Source organism: Lolium perenne, chromosome 5, assembly GCF_019359855.2.
Source record: "Lolium perenne isolate Kyuss_39 chromosome 5, Kyuss_2.0, whole genome shotgun sequence".
Classification (NCBI taxonomy): domain Eukaryota; kingdom Viridiplantae; phylum Streptophyta; class Magnoliopsida; order Poales; family Poaceae; genus Lolium; species Lolium perenne.
The window spans coordinates 232,421,627-232,443,492 of NC_067248.2; the positions used below are offsets into that span (position 1 = coordinate 232,421,627).

The following is a 21,866-nucleotide window of genomic DNA, read 5'->3' on the forward strand; positions in this document are numbered from 1 at the left end:
TGATGCCGCGGGAGTACCCATGGCTCTGCAGTCCCACCCCGAGCCGAGGCATCACGCCGAGCATCTAGACTTCATGCTGTATCATACTCAGCTGGATCTGGATAACGCCCGGATGTATGCGAACCAGACTCACCTCGCCCTGGCCACCCATGGCGATGCTATCAAGACGCTGTCCAGGGACCGCAACAAGCTTCGCCTGAGGTGCGCGAAGAAGGATGTCACTATCACGCGCCTTCGCGCCCAGATATCGTCACTTGAGGCCACAGTGAAGGCTCAGGAGGAGCAGATCCAGGAGATGGAGGAGGACGAAGCCGGTATCGATATTCAGGGAGGAGGAGCCTTCCTGAGTGACGATGACGACTTCGAGGAGGACGAGTTCACTGAGGAGGAGGACTACGCGTTTATGGAGCCAGGCCCTGATGACGTCGTTCCTATCAACGTTAAGGACGAGGGTAGCTGCACTTGAGCACTGATGTAGACATGAGTTGTATCCCGACCTTTGTATCGTAGCATGTGAAATGGTTCTTAAAACCATTGGAGTGTTGAACTATTAGTTTGTAATGTGTTATGTGGCATGAATGAATGAATGAATGTTTGTGTGTGTCATCCAAAGCATTCAAGTTTTTTTTTCAAGTTTTAAAACTTATTCAAAATAAACCATAGAATTTCCCCCTTATCTTATAATCTTATGTATATCCAGATGGCCCCACCTAATCGCAACAACAACGATGCCATGATGCAACTGCTGCAAACCCTGTTGGCAGACCGGGAGACTGAAAGAGCTGAACGTCAAGCCAACATCACCGCCTTGCAAAACCTCGCAAACCAAGGCCATGGAAATCATGATCATCCCGGATCCAAGCTCAAAAACTTTCAGAATACCAACCCTCCGATGTTCAGCAAGACGGAGGAACCCCTCGATGCCGATGACTGGCTTCAAACCATGGAGAACAACTTGGAAGTAGCTGGAGTGCAAGCCAACGAGATGGTCTTGTTTGCAACCCATTACCTCGCTGGACCAGCCCGGGCATGGTGGACTAGCACCCGTGCCATGAACGGAGGTCAGTTCATGACTTGGGCAGATTTCAAGCTCAAGTTCAGCAAGTACCATGTACCCCCGGGTCTTATCAAGAAGATGAGGGATGAGTTCCGTGAACTGAAGCAAGGTCGCATGACGGTGGTAGAATACCGCGACAGGTTCCTTACCTTGTCAAGGTACGCCCCCGATGAGACCGACACCACCGAGAAGAGGCAGGAGAGATTCCTGAACGGACTGCATGATGAGATGCAGACGGTTCTCGTCAACATCCCTTTTGCCGATCTTGAAGCCCTTGTTGACTCCGCCATCCAGATGGAAGGCAAGCTGAATCAGGCCAATGAGAACCGCAAACGCCGCATGATGCACCAGAGTGGGCCTAGCAATGTTCCGAAGTATCGTCCCAGCCCAAGTGGAAGTTTCACCCCAAGGAACAACAACAAGCCCCCGATGCAGAATTTGCGCCCCGGTTATCAGAACCGGAGTGGAGGAAACTCCAGGCCAGGAGGCCACAACACCAACAACCACTACAACAACAACAACAACTTCAACCGCGCTCCGCCCAGAGCCCCCAACCCCAACCACCCCAATATCAACACCGCCCCCAGAACCGGAAGCAACGCCGTCCCCGTCGCCCCCAAGGACAAGTCTACCATCACCTGCTATGAGTGTGGAGTGGTGGGACACTACTCCAACGAGTGTCCCAAGAGACTCGCCAAGCTCGCCCGGCAACACCGCTGCACTCGCTCAGCAAAGAACGCCGTGGGTCCACCGGAAAGAACGTCCCCCCCAACAACCCCAAAAACCGCACCGGCCGTCTCTTCCACATGAACGCCGAAGAAGCTCGGAAGCACCAGATGTTGTACCGGGTATGTTTTCTGTCAACTCAAGACTCGTGAGTGTTGTTTGATTCTGGTGTATTTCATTCTTTTATCTCAGATGTCTTTGCATCAAGTAGTAAAATTCAACCTCTCGCTTTGAAACATGTCATGATAGTTCAAATCCCGGATCAACTACCAAAGCCAGAAAATTTTGCAAAAATGTACCCATCGTAATCCATGAAGTGGAGTTCCATGCCAACCTGATAATTTTGGGAACCAAAGGTTTAGAAGTAGTGCTGGGAATGGATTGGATGGCAAAACATCATGGAATGATTGACTGTGCCAAGAAAGCCATCACCATGACCAGTAGCACCGGTATTTTAGTAGAACATGTCTACGAACCGCTACCTAGAAAATTTACCTGCAACCAAGGTGTAGTCAAGCCAACTACGGATCAAATCGGGGTCGTTTGTCGATATCCCGATGTGTTTCCCGATGGTTTACCCGGTATGCCCCCAGACCGGGATATCGAGTTCATCATCGAGTTAATCCCTGGAACCGGACCTATAGCCCAGAGAGCCTATAGCATGAACCCAGCAGAACTAGTGGAGCTGAAGAAGCAACTGGATGAACTGCTAGCCAAAGGTCTGATTCGACCAAGTGCGTCGCCTTGGAGATCCCCAGTTTTGTTTGTGGATAAGAAGGACGGTGCCAGTCGTTTATGTACGGATTACCGTAAGCTTAACGATGTGACCATCAAAAACAAATACCCCTTGCCGAAGATAGAAGATTTGTTTGACCAGGTGGCCATGCTTAGTAGTTTTCTCAAAAATTGACCTCGTGGATCGGATACCACCAGTTAAAGATTCGTGCATCGGACATTCCTAAGACTGCCTTTACCACCAGATATGGATTGTACGAGTACAATGTCATGTCATTTGGATTGACCAATGCCCCCGCTTATTTCATGAACCTTATGAATAAGATCTTCATGAACTTTCAGGATAAGTTTGTTGTCATTTTCATCGACGACATTCTCATCTACTCCAAGTCTGAGGAAGAACATGAACAACACCTAGAAGCTGTCCTGGAGACCCTTAGAGAGCATCAGCTGTATGCTAAATTTAGCAAATGTGAGTTTTGGTTAAAGGAAGTTGGATTCCTGGGACATATCTTGTCGGCAGGAGGAATTGCTGTAGATCCCGCCAAGATCAAGGCGTTGCGTAATGGAAAGCCCCAACCACCTGCACCGAGGTCCGCGCTTTTCTTGGATTAGCCGGATATTACCGCCGATTTGTAGAAGGCTTTTCGAGTATCGCTCGACCAATGACCCAACTGCTGAAGAAGGACAAGAAGTTCGAATGGACTGACAAATGTGAGGAGAGTTTCCAACAACTCAAGCTTAGACTAACCTCAGCCCCAATTCTGATCATGCCGCACATCACCAAACCCTTCGATGTTTACTGCGATGCATCCAAGATTGGTCTCGGATGTGTGCTTATGCAAGAAGACAAAGTGATCTCTTATCTGTCCAAGAATCGAAGCGCATGAGCGAATTACCCTACCCATGACCTCGAGCTCGCTGCCGTAGTTTTAGCACTGAAGGTGTGGCGTCATTACCTCATGGGTAATCGCTGCGAGATCTATTCAGATCATAAGAGCCTGAAATATATCTTTACCCAGAAGGAGCTGAACATGAGGCAAAGAAGATGGTTAGAACTGATTAAGGATTATGATATGGAGATCCACTACCCCCCCGGCAAGGCCAACGTGGTAGCGGATGCGTTGAGTAGACTGCCGTGTCAGTTGAACTCAATGATAGCAGAAGAACAACCCAGCTTGTATCAGGAGTTTGAGCAATTTAGAATGGAGTTAGTCAGTGAAGGATTCCTAGCCAGCATGGAGCTACAACCCACCTTGATTGGTCAAATCAAGGAAGCTCAGAAGGGAAACGCCAGCATTGATGGAATCAAGAACCAGATAGTCGCATGAAAAGCACCAGGATTCACCGTAGATGAAGCGGGAGTTCTTTGGTATAAAGGACGTCTCTGCGTACCATCGGACTCCGACTTAAAACAAGTCATTCTGAAGGAAGCCCATGACACCCTATATTCTATTCACCCCGGAGGTACCAAGATGTACCAAGATCTGAAGGAACAATTTTGGTGGCATGGAATGAAGAGAGAGATCGGAAGCTACATCGCCAAGTGTGATATCTCATCGGCGAGTCAAGGCAGAACATCAGCGACCCGCAGGACTGCTGCAGCCCCTACAGATTCCGGAATGGAAGTGGGACTCTGTAGGAATGGACTTTATCACAGGTTTGCCCAAATCCAGCAAAGGCAACGATTCTATATGGGTAGTGGTGGATAGGTTGACCAAGGTAGCCCATTTCATCGCTGTCAAGACCACCTACCAAGGACCAAAGTTAGCTGAACTGTACATCTCCAGAATAGTCGCCCTGCACGGAACCCCGAAGTCTATAGTGTCAGATAGAGGATCACAGTTCACCTCAAGATTCTGGCAGAAGGTGCACGAAGGACTAGGAACCCGTCTAAATTTTAGCACCGCTTATCACCCCCAGACTGATGGACAGACTGAGAGAGTCAATCAAATTTTGGAAGACATGCTGAGAGCATGTGTACTGGAGTACGGATCCAAGTGGGAAGATTGTCTGCCTTATGCAGAATTCTCCTACAACAACAGTTACCAAGCCAGCTTGCAGATGGCCCCCTTTGAAGCTTTGTACGGAAGGAAGTGCCGTACCCCCCTGAACTGGTCGGAAGTCGGAGAAAGCCAAGTCTTTGGACCTGATGTTCTTTGTGAAGCCGAAGAGAAAGTGCACAAGATTCGCGAGTACATCAAGACAGCGCAATCAAGGCAGAAGAGTTACGCTGACAAGAGACGCCGTGAGATGACCTTCGAGATTGGAGATTTTGTCTATCTTAAAGTATCCCCCCTGAAAGGAATGCAGAGATTCCAACTGAAAGGAAAGCTTGCACCCCGATATGTCGGACCCTTCGAAGTTCTAGTCGCCGAGGCGAAGTATCCTATCAACTGGAGTTACCTGAAGAAATGTCGGCTGTGCACGACGTGTTTCACATCTCACTCCTTCGAAAGTGTCTGGAAGTCCCCGAGAAGACGGAAGTGTTCAAGAACATCGATCACCGTTCTGTGGATATCAACCAAGACCTGACATACCGCGAAGTACCGATTCGCATCCTGGAAGAAGCATACAGAACCACCCGCACCCGAAGCATCAAGTTTCTGAAGATACAGTGGAGCAATCATACCGAAGATGAAGCCACCTGGGAACGAGAGGAAGATATGAAAAATGAGTACCCAGATCTCTTTAGTACCTAATTTTCTTTAAGATCTCGGGACGAGATCTTTTGTAAGGGGGAAGGGTTTGTAACATCCCAAAATTTCAAATAAAGGAAGAAGAACATTTCCATAGTATCCAAAATTCAGAACCAACAAAAACTTTTACTTTGCATATAGTATCATGCATAGGACTTGTGCATTTTGAGTGATATGCCATGATGATTGTTACTTGGTGTATGGATGAATCCCAAAACCCTAGAGTGAGCAAGTGATCATCATAAACCAAATCCATCAAAAAGAGAAAGAAATCAAATATTAGAAAAACCCTAAAAACCCTAACATATGGTCTATGGTATTTTTGTAAATTTGACCCTAGGACCATTTGATCTTCACCAATAGTTGTAATATGATATTAATAAGTAATTACAACTTTGAGAATCAAAGATTTATCAATTTAATCAAAGTTAGAATTAAAAATAGGACCACATATGATAATGGTCATTTTTGAGTTTTATAGTCTGGTCACCACTTTGAGCCTCTCTATTTCAAAATTTCTAAACTAAGCAAATTCAACTCTTTGCATGTCATCCAAGTACTCAACAAGGTGAACAACTTTTGTAAAGATCATGGTATCAAATTCATTAAGGATCAATGGTAATGATCAAGAGAAGATGAGACATTGAAACATATGTAAGATTCCCAAATTTGAAAATGTGATCAAACCTGACCAAACCTTGACCAATACTTGACCTAGCACTACTCCCCAGACCTAAACCTACCTAGCCCATGCAAGAATTCGACCTGGACACGGCCAAACATGGCCTAGCCATGGCCATGCCGGTCCCGTTCCACCTCGACACGCCTCCCCCTTTCTCTCTTCACCATCGCCACGGCCACCATGTCCAGGAGCTCGCCAAGGATCACAGAAGATCGCCAGTATCCGCCGTTGGTCGGATGGACGCCGACAAGGCCCGGGCAACGCGCACCCAGTACGTCCCAGGTACGCCACGAGCGGCATGGGCGACATCACTGGCGCACGGACACGGCCACGCGGCGCTCGCCGAATCTCGCCGTACCCGACCATATCCGCGCGCCGTAGTACTTCCCTCACCACGCGGAGCTCGCCGGACAAGCTGACGTCCTGCCTTGGCGACCACGGCCGCCGGAGAGGACGAACGCGCCCGCCATGGCCGCGACAGTACACGGACGCTCCCGACCACCGTACGCCATCATTTATCGCGCCGTTGACGCTCCAAGGACCGCGGTGACGCGGTGAACACGACCCCGTCGTCGCCTAGCCTCCTAGCTCGCCGTAGAAGCCGCGCGCATGTCGACCACCTCACTGCCCCGCAGCACCCTCACGCGCCTATAAAAGGAGGCCTCCCCTCGACGATCCCAAAGACACCACCATTATCACCACTCACCACCGCCTCGCTCAGCACCGGTAGCCACCTCAATCGTCAGGAGCAAGGCCAATCGACGCCTCACTGCCGCGGAAGCTCTGCAGCAATCGCCGTCGATCCAGGCCTCCCCAAGCGACGCCACTGCTACAGGCTGCTTCGCCGTCGTCTACAACGTCCCCAAGCACACTGACCAACCCTAGCTGGAGCCACGGTGAGCCCCCGACCCCCTACCGCCACCGTGCCAGTGACCTGATCTCGCCGGAGACGACGACGGCCCTGTGCCGTTCGATCTCGTTCTAATCCAACGCACAGCAATGCTCCATACCGTTTCGGGTTTAAAGAGCCGCTGACATGCGGGACCCACGCTGTCAGGCGGCCCACTCGCACTGGATGTGCTGTTGGGCTGAGCAGGCCGTTAGTTTAAAAACTTGGCCCGTTAGCATTTCCCGCGTAGCCCAGTAATTCAAATTCGAATTTTCCAAATCCACTTAATTGCAATACAGGTTCCAACTTTGAAAATCCATAGCATCTGTTTGGCTTGGCCAAATTTAACAAACTTTATATTGTTAGAAAGCTATGGAAAAGTTCTACAACTTGGCACTGGTCTCACCTTGAGATCTGTTGTAGAAATAATGTGACAAAAAGATCAAGCCAGAGACTTTTGCACATTCAAACAATTCTTAAAAATCAACCAAAATAGATATTAAGTTAGTTCCAACTCCTATAGCTCACATTTGACTTACACTAATTGTTTCTGCAAGAAAATGGTGTGGTCACTTTGCATGATCATGCCCTAGTTTAATTAATGGACAATATGGCTAGTTTAGTTAAGTGATATTGTCCAAAACTATTATGTAAATCTCATGAAGTATTTTTACTTCATTTAAATCTTGGTCTCAAATGAATTCATGTGATGTTTGCACCTCTGGTTCAAACTCTCCTATATGAACATTTTGAGATTTAAATCATTTGAAGAGTTTCTTAAATGATATGAGGTGGTCTACCTCATTTAAATCATTTTCTCAAATAATGATAATGAATGTTTGACTTAGGTCAATATGAATTCATGTATGATTATTTGAGAAGTTAAATCTTAAGAAGATTTCAATGAGAGGAAATTATTTCTCTCAAGGACTAAATAGAAATCTATTAACTACATATGCCATGAAAGGAAATCACTTTTCTTTAACAAAGAAAACCAATACACCTAATTATTTCATGTGTGTGCCTAGCCTAGTTTGTGTGAAGTAATGATGTGCTTAGTATAGCTTTTGAGCTTGCTTAGTGATTATACCTCGTATTCAAATTTAGACGCTAGAACTGGAGATTACCAAGAGGAAGGAGAATTCTACCCAGAAGAGGAAGAAGAAAACTTAGAGAACTACCAAGGCAAGTTAATACCCTTGCAAAGTGCAAAGCCCTCCTTGGGCAAGGCACCATGATTTTTATCGTTATTCATTACCATCCTATTCTACCTTTATACTAAACAAGTTTTACTTGTTGGTTTTCACTATGTTGATATCAAATGGTATAGTGAATATAACTACAAGAGTAGCAAAGTTAGCAAAGCAATGTAGCACCCCTCATGATTAGTGCTAGTGCTAAATACTAAAAGTTGACTACTCTAGATGGGACATATGACCTGTTGAAACTTTGGAATGGTGAAGCATTCCATTGAATGATGTGAAGTGGATGGTGAACAAGAGAAGATAGTGATTTTTGACAAAACCCTGATATTGGCTTGAATGCGATACCTTTCCAATTTTTGAGTACCCCCACAATACCTGATTATGGGTAGGGCTTAACTGGAAGTTTATAGATTTTAGTATGAGTTCCCTCTAAACACACATCATAGGGGTTATGCCAAGGCTGCCTCCGTTGTTGAGATATGATGTGAACTGAGGTGAAATTGTACGGCCAAGCCCTGTGCAGTTCCTGTGTTAACGGTTGGTTTTCACCGGGAGGCCAAGCTCATGGGGAGAGGTGCTCATACTAGGATGTGTAAGTGAAAGGTTATGGTTGATGATCCGCGTCATCGTGTTACGGTGACTCGGAGTTATTCCGACGGATGAAATCAAATGTTGTGGCACAAGTGTGCAACCTCTGCAGAGTGTAAATCTATTCGAATAGCCGTGTCCACGGTTACGGACGGTTGGAAGGGCCATACAGTTTCCAGTGTCAGATTTTTGAAAGCTTTAGTAAATATGAATGATGACTTGGTGACTTGTTGGGAAATTCAACCAATGATGTGGGAATGACACTAATGTTCCCATTTATGTTAGTTAGCACATGATCCAAGCTTGTGAACTAAAATTTGGCTAGAGCTTAGTACCTTTAAATTGCATCTTACAATAGTATTAGTTTGCAAGTACTTGAAGTACTTACGGCTTTGTCCCTGGCTATTCAAATGGCCAGAGTACGAGGAGGAACAGAACTATCACGAGGATGATCAGCAGGACGCCTACGACAACTAGGAGTTTCTGACGTCAAATGTTGGCCTGTGGACTAGAGAGTCCCGTTATTATTACGCTTCCGCTATGTATGAACTTGTGTATGTTGTTGATTGAAAGATCAACTATTTGTGTAAGATGAATCATGTGATTCAAGATTGTAAGACATTATGGCTTGTAATAAATAATGACTGTGATATTCGACTATTATGCCTCGCAACAACATTATCCTGGGATTGCAATGAATGACATAATAGGCATCTGGACTTAAAAATCCGGGTGTTGACAACGATTAATCCCCAGTCTGTTAGGAATCACTATTCCCAAGTCACTGAGTTTCTTCGCATGCCCGGTCATGGCGAGCATGTGCTCACTAACGGAGCTGCCTTCTTCCATGATACAGCTGAAGAATTGTTTCGATGCTTCATAGCATTCTACGGCCGCATGAGTCTCGAATATAGCTTTCAGCTCATTCATCAACTCATGAGGATCATGGTGCTCAAAACGTTTTTGAAGATCGGATTCCAGACTGCACAGGATGGCACACTGAACTTGAGAGTACCGAGTTTTTCGAGTCTCGTAAACAGCTTTTACTTCACCGGTTTCGGTTCATAGGAGGGTCACCTAGCGGTGCATCAAGCACATATTGCAGATTTCCGCCAGAGAGGAAGATCCTCACATGACGGAACCAGTCGGTGAAGTTGCTACCGTTGCTCTTAAGTTTTTCTTTCTCTAGGAACTGATTAAAATTGATTGGGGACGTCATCTCTACAACATATATTTGCAAAAGTTTAGACTAAGTTTATGACAAATTGAGTTCAAATTTTAATTCAATATAATTAAAAAAAACTAGGTGAACTCCCACTCAAAACAATATCCCTTGCATTGTCTTAGTGATCACACGAACCAAATCCACCACACCTAAACCCGATCATCACGAGAAAAGGTGTGATTTCAATGGCGAACACTCAAAGTGTTCATCATATCAACCATATGATTCATGCTCTACCTTTCGGTATCACGTGTTCCGAGACCATGTCTGTACATGCTAGGCTCGTCAAGGCCACCTTAGTATCCGCATGTGCAAAACTGTCTTGCACCCGTTGTATGTACTTATCGAATCTATCACACCCGATCATCACGAGATGCTTCGAAACGACAAGACTTGGTAACGGTGCTACTAAGGATGAACACTTTATTATCTTGAGATTTTAGTGAGGGATCATCTTATAATGCTACCGTCGCGATCTAAGCAAAATAAGATGCATAAAAGGATTAACATCACATGCAGTTCATATGTGATATGATATGGCCCTTTTGTCTTTGCGCCTTTGATCTTCATCTCCAAAGCACGGACATGATCTCCATCATCTTCGGGCATGATCTCCATCATCGTCGGCGTGGCGTCAAGGTCAATGGCGCCGTCTTCATGATTGTCCTCCATGTAGCAACTATTACAACTACTTTGAAATACTACTCAACATGAAATTTAAAGACAACCATAAGGCTCCTGCCGGTTGCCACAATACAATAATGATCATCTCATACATTTTCATCATCACATTATGGCCATATCACATCACCAAACCCTGCAAAAACAAGTTAGACGTCTCTAATTTGGTTTGCATATTTTACGTGGTTTAGGGTTTTCGAGAGAGATCTAATCTACCTACGAACATGAACCACAACGTTGATACTAATGTTTTCAATAGAAGAGTAAATTGAATCTTCACTATAGTAGGAGAGACAGACACCCGCAAAGCCTCTTATGTAATACAAGTTGCATGTCGAACGAGGAATAAGTCTCATGAACGCGGTCATGTAAAGTTAGTCCGAGCCGCTTCATCCCACTATGCCACAAAGATGCAAAGTACTCAAACTAAAGATAACAAGAGCATCAACGCCCACAAAACCATTGTGTTCTACTCGTGCAACCATCTATGCATAGACACGGCTCTGATACCACTGTAGGATAACGTTGCATAGAAAACAAAAATTTTCCTACCGCGAACACGCAATCCAAGCCAAGATGCAATCTAGAAGACGGTAGCAACGAGGGGTTTATCGAGTCTCACCCTTGAAGAGATTCCAAAGCCTACAAGAGGAGGCTCTTGTTGCTGCGGTAGACGTTCACTTGCCGCTTGCAAAAGCGCGTAGAAGATCTTGATCACGGTCGGTTCCGGCGCCACGAACGGGCAGCAGCTCCGTACTACGTCACACGTTCGCTTGTTGATGAAGACGACGTCCACCTCCCGTTCCAGCGGGCAGCGGAAGTAGTAGCTCCTCTTAAATCCGACAGCACGACGGCATGGTGTCGGTGGCGATGGAGAACTCCGGCGGAGCTTCGCTAAAGCTACGCGGGAGATATGGAGGAGAGGGGGGCGGCTAGGGTTTGGGAGGGGGTGGCCAGCCACTTCAAGGGGGGCGGCCAGCTTGTGGTCTTGGGGTGGTCGGCCCCCTTCCTTGGCCCCTCATTATATAGGTGCAACCCCAAGTGTTGGTCTCCAAGTCTTCGAATAAGACCCGAACCAAAAACCTTCCATATGGTGGGGAAACCTACCCAAGCTAGGACTCCCACTAGAGGTGGGAGTTCCACCTCCCATATGGGGGGGTGGCCGGCCCCCTAAGGGGGAGTCCACTTGGGACTCCACCCCCACTAGGGTTGGCCGGCCATGGAGGTGGAGTCCCATGTGGACTCCACCTTCCTTGGTGGTTTCTTCCGGACTTTTCTAGAACCTTCTAGAACCTTCCATAGAACCTTCCGCATCATTTTAATTCACATAAAATGACATCCTATATATGAATCTTATTCTCCGGACCATTCCGGAACTCCTCGTGATGTCCGGGATCTCATCCGGGACTCCGAACAAATATTCGAACTCCATTCCATATTCAAGTACTACCATTTCAACATCCAACTTTAAGTGTGTCACCCTACGGTTCGTGAACTATGCGGACATGGTTGAGTACTCACTCCGACCAATAACCAATAGCGGGATCTGGAGATCCATAATGGCTCCCACATATTCAACGATGACTTTAGTGATCGAATGAACCATTCACATACAATACCAATTCCCTTTGTCACGCGATATTTTACTTGTCCGAGGTTTGATCTTCGGTATCACTCTATACCTTGTTCAACCTCGTCTCCTGACAAGTACTCTTTACTCGTACCGTGGTATGTGGTCTCTTATGAACTTATTCATATGCTTGCAAGACATTAGACGACATTCCACCGAGAGGGCCCAGAGTATATCTATCCGTCATCGGGATGGACAAATCCCACTGTTGATCCATATGCCTCAACTCATACTTTCCGGATACTTAATCCCACCTTTATAACCACCCATTTACGCAGTGGTGTTTGGTGTAATCAAAGTACCTTTCCGGTATAAGTGATTTATATGATCTCATGGTCATAAGGACTAGGTAAATATGTATCGAAAGCTTATAGCAAATAACTTAATGACGAGATCTTATGCTACGCTTTAATTGGGTGTGTCCATTACATCATTCATACAATAACATAACCTTGTTATTAATAACATCCAATGTTCATGATTATGAAACTAATCATCCATTAATCAACAAGCTAGTTTAAGAGGCATACTAGGGACTTCTTGTTGTCTACATATCACACATGTACTAATGTTTCTGTTAATACAATTATAGCATGATATATAAACATTTATCATAAACATAAATATATAAATAATAACCACTTTATTATTGCCTCTAGGGCATATCTCCTTCAATGGTATGTTCACAAGATCTCATTAGATAGCAAAGGGTTAAGTCTCCACCTAGATGCTTAGTTGGATTAGTCTCCTCCTTTCTTTATCAATTCATGGATATAATCTTATTCCATGTGATATTAGGTTATCTCACTACTCCAAGATGAAATGGTTTACAAGCTAATACTTTAATTCAATGGTTTTCCTTTATTCTTAAATAGGTAAAGCTAGTATTAGTATCTTTGGTTTCTCTCATTTGGAAGGACTTCAATGCTAACCTAAGGTTAGGCTCCATAGAGGTTGATGTGATCATCAGAATCTATGGTTAACATAAATGGGTTCTCTCTCTAGGGAAGGTCTTGAATAATATACTAGTGTTCCTCTTAAAGATGATGATTTGAAGACTTGGATGTATATCCAAGGTTTAGCTCCAGGTTTGTTATTGCTTCTCTAATAAATAATATAGAACTCTCACCTCTCTGGGTTTGATGTATAATAATTTAGAATAGAGAAGAATATATACTTCTAAAGTTGATCTCCTTATCTTGTTTCCAAGATTGAGATAGAATGAATACCATGAGGTTCATGGTAGGATCAAGGATTAGTTTAAGACATGAAAAAGATAAGTCAAGAATGGTTTCTCCATTTTATTGTTACTTGATTTCCAATTAATTGTAGGTTCATATGTTATGGCAAGGAATTCCATGTTATGATCTTTTATAAGATCAAGCAATTGATCATTGAGTAAAGTGTTGTTATGTTGATTATTAGTTCCATTTGATCTAACCCCTTAGATCAAATCATCTCTACCCAAAACAAGGTTTTATCAAAGTCACATTGAGGTTTGTAGCGCTTGACTTGATGAGCTACTTCAATTCCACCAAGGTCAAGTGAAACTTCAGTTACTGTGACTGTTTTACTTTAAAGCGCGAAAATTTCCCAGATTTTCTATGCATGAATGCAATGCACACATCTGTTTCCTCTATTTTTGTAACCCCATTACCTGGGATATTACAATGCCGTATGACTAGTAGCTAGGAAAAGGAATAATATTTAATCATGCCTTAATATTGGAAGCAGTGGGATCTGTGGGAGTAGGGTCCAATTGATTACGATTTATATCTTGATTAGAGGCAAGGAAGGTCCAAAAGGAGGGGCAATTTTACATGGAAAGTAGATTGGATGGATGGATTTTGCGCGGAGGATTTGATTTAGATCGAGCGGCCCAGATGTTCCGAATCTCCTTCACCAAACGCGTTGTATGACGTACGACCAACTGAAATATAATAGTAAAGATGGGGAGTGGTGTTTTGGAACATGGGAGCATATGCTCCCTATATTTTGGAATGCATTTTACACATATTTTAAATTTCAAAAAATTGAAACAAAAAACTCGAACATACGTCTTCATGTGCTACTCGCTTACAAAGTCGTTTCATAAAAAAATGAACTTATCATGTGACGTGGGTAAAAAAGACAAAATTCAGTGCTGAAAATAATGCTTTCCGCAGGATAAGTTTTCTCTTTTTTACATAGGCCATCAAAAATATTATTTTTTCGTGAAACTTGACGCATACACATATATTATGGAGATGTACATGTAGAATTTTTTATCAAAATTTTTCCACACTTCAAAATATGTTTTGTTAGTAGAGGGAGCATACGCACCCGGGGGCCAAATTGAATTTCCGCTTCTTTGATGACTTTTAAATGTTGAAACTATCCAATGACTGCGAGGGACTGATTGGACTCTAGAGTCTCGGAAGAAGAACCGGGCAGTGGTATGCTAACCCTCACTGAAATTCATGAGCTACTGGTTTTACTCTACTGTTTCGTTTTGGTTATGTAAGAACTGCTAAACAAAGCTTCCAGTTCAATGGTGGAGTGTGCATGGTTTTCAAAGGTGTCGGCATGCATTTTTAAGCCCCTGTTATATCATCGTTGTTGATGAAGTAATACTCGTCCCAGCTACAGGTTCAGCATCGCGACGCCTCGGTCAAGCTCTAGGCACAGCAGCTTGATGGCGGGCGAAGGCGACTTAGTGGCGGGGAACCGATGCGACGGGCTGGCGGCGGCGGCAAGAACGGCTCTACCCTAAGCGACATGAGCCACCGCCGACCGTAGTCGCTTAAGGAGGCGCTTAGCTGATTAAAAATAATGCCTACCAAAAATGAAAATAACCAAGCGCTCTATATTCCAACGCTGGCTGCTAATACGGGCGCTAAAACAGAATTATTTTCTGCCGCGTGGGTAGTCATTGCTGTTGGGAAGGAAACGTTGGTTGTTGGAGATAGAACTGGAGCGCCGGCTCCTATTGTGGCGTCGACGCAAGAGGTATTCCCAGGAAAACCACCCTAGCGCCCGCGTTCTTTAAGGATGCTAATCCCCTAAAATCGGATCTCAACTAAAATCGGATCTCAACTATCCCCAACTCTAACCTCCAATGGCCTGAGCCTCTTCTCCAATCTCCTCGACGCCAAGCCCTGCATGCGCCGCCAACCTCCCCTCAAGCTACGGCACGGGCCACCGGCCCCCACTCCACCCCCATTCCTTCCCGCAGCAGGTCCAACCCGTCGGCGTGGGCTTCACCCGCCGCCGTCTTTCGCTTCGACCTCCGGCAAGGACGCCGTGGACTCAAGTCGAGCCGGCGCCTACTCGTCTCCTCTCCTGCAGCGCCCCACGGAGTAGGAGACCTGGTGATGCCCGACCGAGTCGTGGAACTACACCGGGTTGACCTGGTGCCTCGCCGTCGGGGACGACCAGGGCGGCGCAGCCGTGCCTCTCGCCGGCGGGAGGGGCGCAGGAATTGCAACATGAGGCACGGAGGAAGGCCGGCGGTCGCCTTCCCGAGGTGCTGCTGCCGGCGCCGGCCACGAACCCAAACTGTTGCTCCTCATGCCGACCACCACATTGTCCGTCGCTGCCTCCCCAAGCTTCTGCTGCCCGTGAGCTTCCTCTCCTCCTCCTCATCGACTTGCATTCCTTTCAAATTCAGTACATATCATTTTATCGTGTTCAATGAATGTGGTAGCAGCGGAATTTATGCATAAATCTCCTGTGGCAGCGTTAGGGTTTGGTCCAGTATGATTACTTGAATTAGGCCACGAATTCACAGGAAAAAAGAACTCTAGCCTGTGTTGTTTTAGTCGGCCCCAAAAAACTGCATTTTTTCGCATTCAGAATCTTACTAGTACATAGCTGTGTGAAGTGAAGTTGTTTGATTCCCAAGGGATTGTAGTACGACCTCAGTCTCCTGGTTGCATGCACACTTTATATTTGTTGCCTTTTTTCCTATTGCTGAAACATGGAAGCGGGAAATCTATATTCAACTTAATTAAAAACTTGGTCCGCATAGGCAGTAGTTTCTTTGGATTGTTTTCTGCTCATCATGCACATGCAGTGGTGAAACTCTATCTTGTCTCAAGCTATTACTACTCATATATGTTTTCAGTTTTCACTGCGGTTTGATAACTAACTTGTTGCAGGTACCCATGGATGTGGCTTCTTGCTCTTCCTACTCTAACCTGGGCTTCTTTTCTTTTGTTGCCATTGACGTTGGCAGCTGACGCGGGCCGCTGCTGGTGTCGCCGAAGAGGACGCCGCTGTCCTCGTCTCCTCTCCTGCAGCACCCAACGGAGGGGGAGACCTGGTGGTGCCTGGCCGAGACGTAGAACTCCACGGGTTGACCTGGTGCCCCGCTGTCGGGGACGACCAAGGCGGCGCAGCCGTGCCTCTTTCCGGCGGGAGGGGCACAGGAATTGCAACATGAGGCATGGAGGAAGGCTGGCGGTCGTCTTACCGAGCTGCTGCTGCCGGCGCTGGCCACGAACCCGAACTGTTGCTCCTCATGCCGATCACCACATCGTCCACCGCTGCCTCCCCAAACTGCTGCTACCCGTGAGCTCCCTCTCCTCGTCCTCCTCATCGAGTTGCAGTCCTTTCAAATTCAGTACATATCATTTTATCACGTTGAATGAATGTGTTCGTAGCTGAAATTATGCATAAATCTCTTCTGCCATGGCATTAAAGATTTTGTCCTGTACGGCCTGATGATTACTTGAAATAGGCCACGAATTCGTAGGGAAATAACTCTGGCCTGTGTCGTTTCAGTCGCCCCTGAAAAGCTGCATTTTTTCGCATTCAGTTCTCACTAGTACATAGCTTCAAGTTTGAAGTGAAGTTTTTTGATTCCCAATGGATTGAAGTATGTCCTGGACTGCTGGTTGCATGCAGAATTTGTATATGTTGCTTTTTTTCCTATTGATGTAATACGGAAGCAGGAAATCTATTTTACTTGATTAAAATCTTGGTCTAGCTTCATGCTTCAGTCTTTTAGACAATGGGGACTGGGGACTTTAATTCTGTAAAGTTATCCATCATTTTTGTTTCGTGACTGGTTCAGTTGGATATTGTTCTCTACTATTTGATCTTTTTTTAATGCACTTAATGGTTGTAGTAAACACAAGCCTGTGTAGTATTATTTCTGGGTTGGTTCGATTTTTGCGATTAGCTGTATGATTTTAAGCGGTCGTACATGTAATTTTGTGTGTAAATATGATCACTTGTTTCTTGAACCTGCATTCGTTCTCAAGTGTAGTTCTGATCTGGTCATTTGCCATGTGATCTACTCACATTTTTTGAACCCTTGGCATGACTTTGTAGATTCGGATCATCTAAAAATTTAGGCCATGTGATCTTTACTCTTATCAGTAGATTAGTAATCATATGCAAATTGAGCTCCCAATTGGCATTATTAGGTAAAAAATATATTATCTTTCATCAAGTTAGTCAATTGACCGAGTAAGCATTCAACATAACAAGTTTACCTGGACAGTGTAGTATCTTGCAGGGACTCAAGTTAGCTGGTGTTGTTTGTGAGTTCATTGTCATACTTATTTCATGCTTGATGAAATGGATGTGTTTTGGAACTAATAGACTAGATCATCCCCACACCATTAAATTGAGTTTTGATCAGCCTGATCTAAGAGCTTTAGATTGCAGCAAGAGTATGATATGCTTTTAATACGAGTTATTTTCTCGGAAAACTGGTTGCTACAAAATATGCATCAAGAACACCATAGCTACAACATCGCCAAGATGCCGTCGTCATGGGAGACAGCAATGCCTTGGTTGGTCTTTGAGTACGGTGGTCGGTCTACTTTCCTGTGCATGGTCATAACTAGTCACGCACACATTAAATTTTCAGCTTCATCAATAATAATGTAGCCACAGTGGATACCTTTAACTTTCTCTTTTATTTATTTGCCGTCTCATAACTAGTCACGCGCACATCAAATTCCTGCGTCTGCGGTTAGTCCCATATAGCATTCTAACATACAAAAAGAAAAAGAAGGTCACTAATAGTATATGTTGAATCAATGAATAAATAATAGACTTTTGAGACAACTAACCCGCTTTTTTTTATCCCCTAGGTACTTCACAACACGTAAGCTAGAGCAAATACTCTTGAATGCCTTCATCCAGTTGTCAATAGTCCACTTCGGAACAACAAAAATGTCACGATCAGTTTTTTCTTCTTTTTTAGGATCAGTTGTGGCTCAACTTTTTTTTTTTTGTGGGTTTAGCCAGCACCGTCATGCATGAGACTAAACCCACGAAAAAAAAAGAGTAGAGACACAAATGATACTAAAAAAGAAGAAAAAACTGATCGTCACATGCTTGTTGTTTCGAAGTGGACTATTGACAACTGGATGAAGGCATTCAACAGGATTTTCTCTAACTTACGTGTTGTGAAGTTCCTGGGGCATAAAAAAGAGCGGGTTAGTTTTCTCAAAAGTCTATTATTTATTCATTGATTCAACTTATACTATTAGTGACATTCTCTTTCTTTTTCTATGGAAGGGACGTAGCCCATGTAGTTATTCAGTTGACTACATGGATACTGGTTGGGCTTTGAGTACGGTGGTCGGTCTACTTTGATGTGCATTGTTCCGTATTATTGCTTGCTTTGATGTTGCTGTGACTAAACAATAGCATTACTTTATTGTATTGTCTTAAAGCATACTTACAGGTGAACTGTTGAGAGTAATTTTCACATCACTATTGAGAGAAGAAAAGAAAACTTAAACGATCTATCTTGGCCGTGCCTATTGGAAACATGTACATTTCCTGGTTCAAAACATATATCATTATCGTCATGTGTATAATCTAGAATGTTATGTAGGCAAATGATCCTATTTTTTTTTTGCTCATAGTACTCATGCCCATGCTTGTGCCCCATGCAGAAAACGTTGAATGACATCAACGCCGACCTCCCTGAGCTCTTGGTGGTGGTCTCCTCTTCTTGCCCGGTCTGTTGTCGCCCGGATTCCACCTGGAGCAAATGCAAGCGTCTTCCGGGAGAAGGTCGAGGGACAACTGGACCGTGATGCTGGTTCATTTCAAGCCTGCCACAAGATAAATATTAATGATTGCCAATGTCTTTCGTTGGTACCTTCTTGTTGTGAATCATTTCTCAGTTCTAGCATATCATTTGCTACGTTACATGAACCAGAGAGGTCTCTAGTTAGAATTTCTCTCACATATATATTGTTCGCATTAATTGGTTATATACATTCTGGAGCATTGGAGCAGCATTATTCAATTTTTCTTTATTTAGTGAATTTCTTCATTGGATTTTTCTTGAATTTTCATGTATATATTTGTTCTTATGTGACACATCCGAGCTACGGACATAAACATGCGCTGACATAATTTTACTGCTACATGCAGGGTTTGGCTCTCCGATGCAGCTCTTTCAGGATGCACTTGAAACCCTCTGTGTCGTCCTAGGTACTCTTCTACTCCAGTTTCCTGTAGCCGAAGACCCCAGCTCCTCCTCTCCCATGTAGCCTTAACCGATGGTAGCCCCTGGTATTTCTGTGCAGCTACTGTTAGACACCTCTATTGCTCCTTGCTTTCGATAACGGCTCCATGAAGCTTTGCATCCTCAAGATAAGGATCTGGTATATCTCAATCCACCGCGATGCCTCTCTCTTGTTGTGACAGCTATTGTACCATGAGATTGATGAATCATGAATGTGTGCTTTTGAACGGCATTTGAGTTAGCATATTCTCGGTGTACCTGTGTGTTGTCATGTTCAATCTGGTGTTACCGTGGCGGTTGGATCTGCTTTTTTATGGTTAATTAGGGTGATTCAATTGGACACTAGTTAATTAGTTGATCATGCATGTCAGCGATCTTTGTTTTATATTTGTCTCCTGACATGTTTGCATGACATGTAGGTTTGTATTCAACTATGATATATGATGTTAATTGTATTTTTGTCGAACAGTTCTATTACTAGCTTGGTGATGGCTCTTGTTGTTAGGCATGTCTTTCTGGGGGTAGATTTATGCATATCCACTGCTCCCTCCATTCCAATGAATAAAGCTTATATTTCTGAAAAGTCAAGCCAAGTAAAGTTTGACCAAACTTGTAGAAAAGTATATATCATTCTATAGGTATCACATGAAAATATATTTCATGATTTATCTAATAGTATTGATTTTGTATTTTTTGTGAAAACTTGGTCAAACTTTACTCGGTTTGACTTCTCAGAAATAATATAAGCCTTATTGATTGGAATGGAGGTAGTAGATGTTTACAAATGATTCCTTGTCACTTGCCAGTTAAATAGTAACTTCCTGTGACATATTTCTGGTAGGTACGTGTTAATTGTGGAATACTTTGTGGTGGTCCCCTCAAGTTGATCATCTTAAACTTGCTTTTTGCACTATTAACTTTGTATAGATACTTGAATGATATGATATTGTACCCGTCTTGGCATAATGTTTTGTTGATCTCCTTGAGTTGTGATGTGGAGGCATGTTGCAGTCTGAAATATAGCTTAGTACTAGTTTTTTTAATTATGTGAATGTGGTATTTTGTCACCATATGTTCTTTCTAGTTATGCTTGCATTTCTAATATCTGGCATGTTTGCTCTTCTTAGATTGGTGTCATGGTAATACACATGGTGATGACAAGGTCCCTTAGTCCTGCCACCCAAGGTGAGACCTATCCAGGTCTTCATTATTCATCTGCCATTTAAAGATGCTGACAGAATGGATATTAAAGGAGCATGCGAGTTGAACAATTTACACCTTGAATCAGGCAGGGATTTGAGCAGACTTGGATGCTCGTGACAACCATTCTCCAGGATCGAAATATTGTCAATGGGAAATCAAAGGTGTTCCTTTGAGAATCGAGATCGGTCCAAAAGATTTGTCAAATAAGCAGGTACAGAGGTGTCACTTGCCAGAATTCAGTTTATGGATTATTCTGCAAGTGATTGAAAGTACTTTGGCCATCTACTCTTGATCATCTAGAAAGTGTGCTTCGTAAATTAATACCATTTTAATTTTACGCTGAGACCATTTTGGTGTTGTGTGGATGCATTTAAACTTGCACCGAATGAATGATTGAGTTTAGTGGCTTATTTTGATCCTGCTAGTCATTGCAAATATACTGCGAGCTTGACCCTACCCTAATCTGGAACTTATGGTTTGAGAAACTAATTTGGCATGCTATGTCTATTTGGTTCTCTATTTGGTTGCCTGTTTTTAACCCAACTTTACCGCCTGGTGTGTATGCAGATAGGCTGGAACGAATATTTGCCTGTGGCAGCGATGTCCTTTTCTTTGATCTGCATGGTTAAGGTGAAATTCTGGGCAACGTGATGTACCCTTGTCCCTAGATGTAAATAGTTCCTCATACTTTTTTGTACTTATTTTGACTGTACTTGGCTGGTGTGCACATCTTAGATTCTAGGACTATTTGGTTTTATCGTAGTTCTCCTTGATTCTAAGACTGTTTGGTTTTATTACTAGCTCTTGCATGATTTGGGTGTTGCTATCACCTTTAGGTATATATATTTATCCATGCATGTGTCGTGCCTAGTGTTAATACTGAGTGCAAATTCTATTGTGAGCTTTACTGGTTTGCTGCCCTGTTTTTGCATCATTCATTTTAGAGTAGAAAGCTAGCCTGCAAGCTCCTCTATGTATAGAAGCTCGATTAGAAGTATCATCTCGATGTTACAGTTAGAACTATACTTTTATATATTTTTGTTTCTTGCTTTGAATTATATTTTTG

At 44.0% G+C, this 21,866-nt stretch overlaps 1 long non-coding RNA gene across 2 annotated transcripts; it reads left to right on the plus strand.

Annotated features, from left to right (window-relative positions):
* Positions 1 to 15,157: 15,157 nt before the first annotated feature.
* LOC127302248 (uncharacterized) lies at positions 15,158 to 21,413 on the plus strand. 2 transcript variants are annotated; one of them, XR_007852735.2, is made up of 8 exons: positions 15,158 to 15,716; positions 16,257 to 16,668; positions 19,017 to 19,221; positions 19,504 to 19,563; positions 19,659 to 19,736; positions 20,725 to 20,782; positions 20,886 to 21,011; positions 21,368 to 21,413. It is a non-coding gene; the product is annotated as an uncharacterized lncRNA (long non-coding RNA). The 2 variants fall into 2 exon arrangements; XR_007852740.2 differs by having other exon boundaries at positions 15,162 to 15,716; positions 16,334 to 16,668.
* The last annotated feature ends 453 nt before the right edge of the window (positions 21,414 to 21,866 follow it).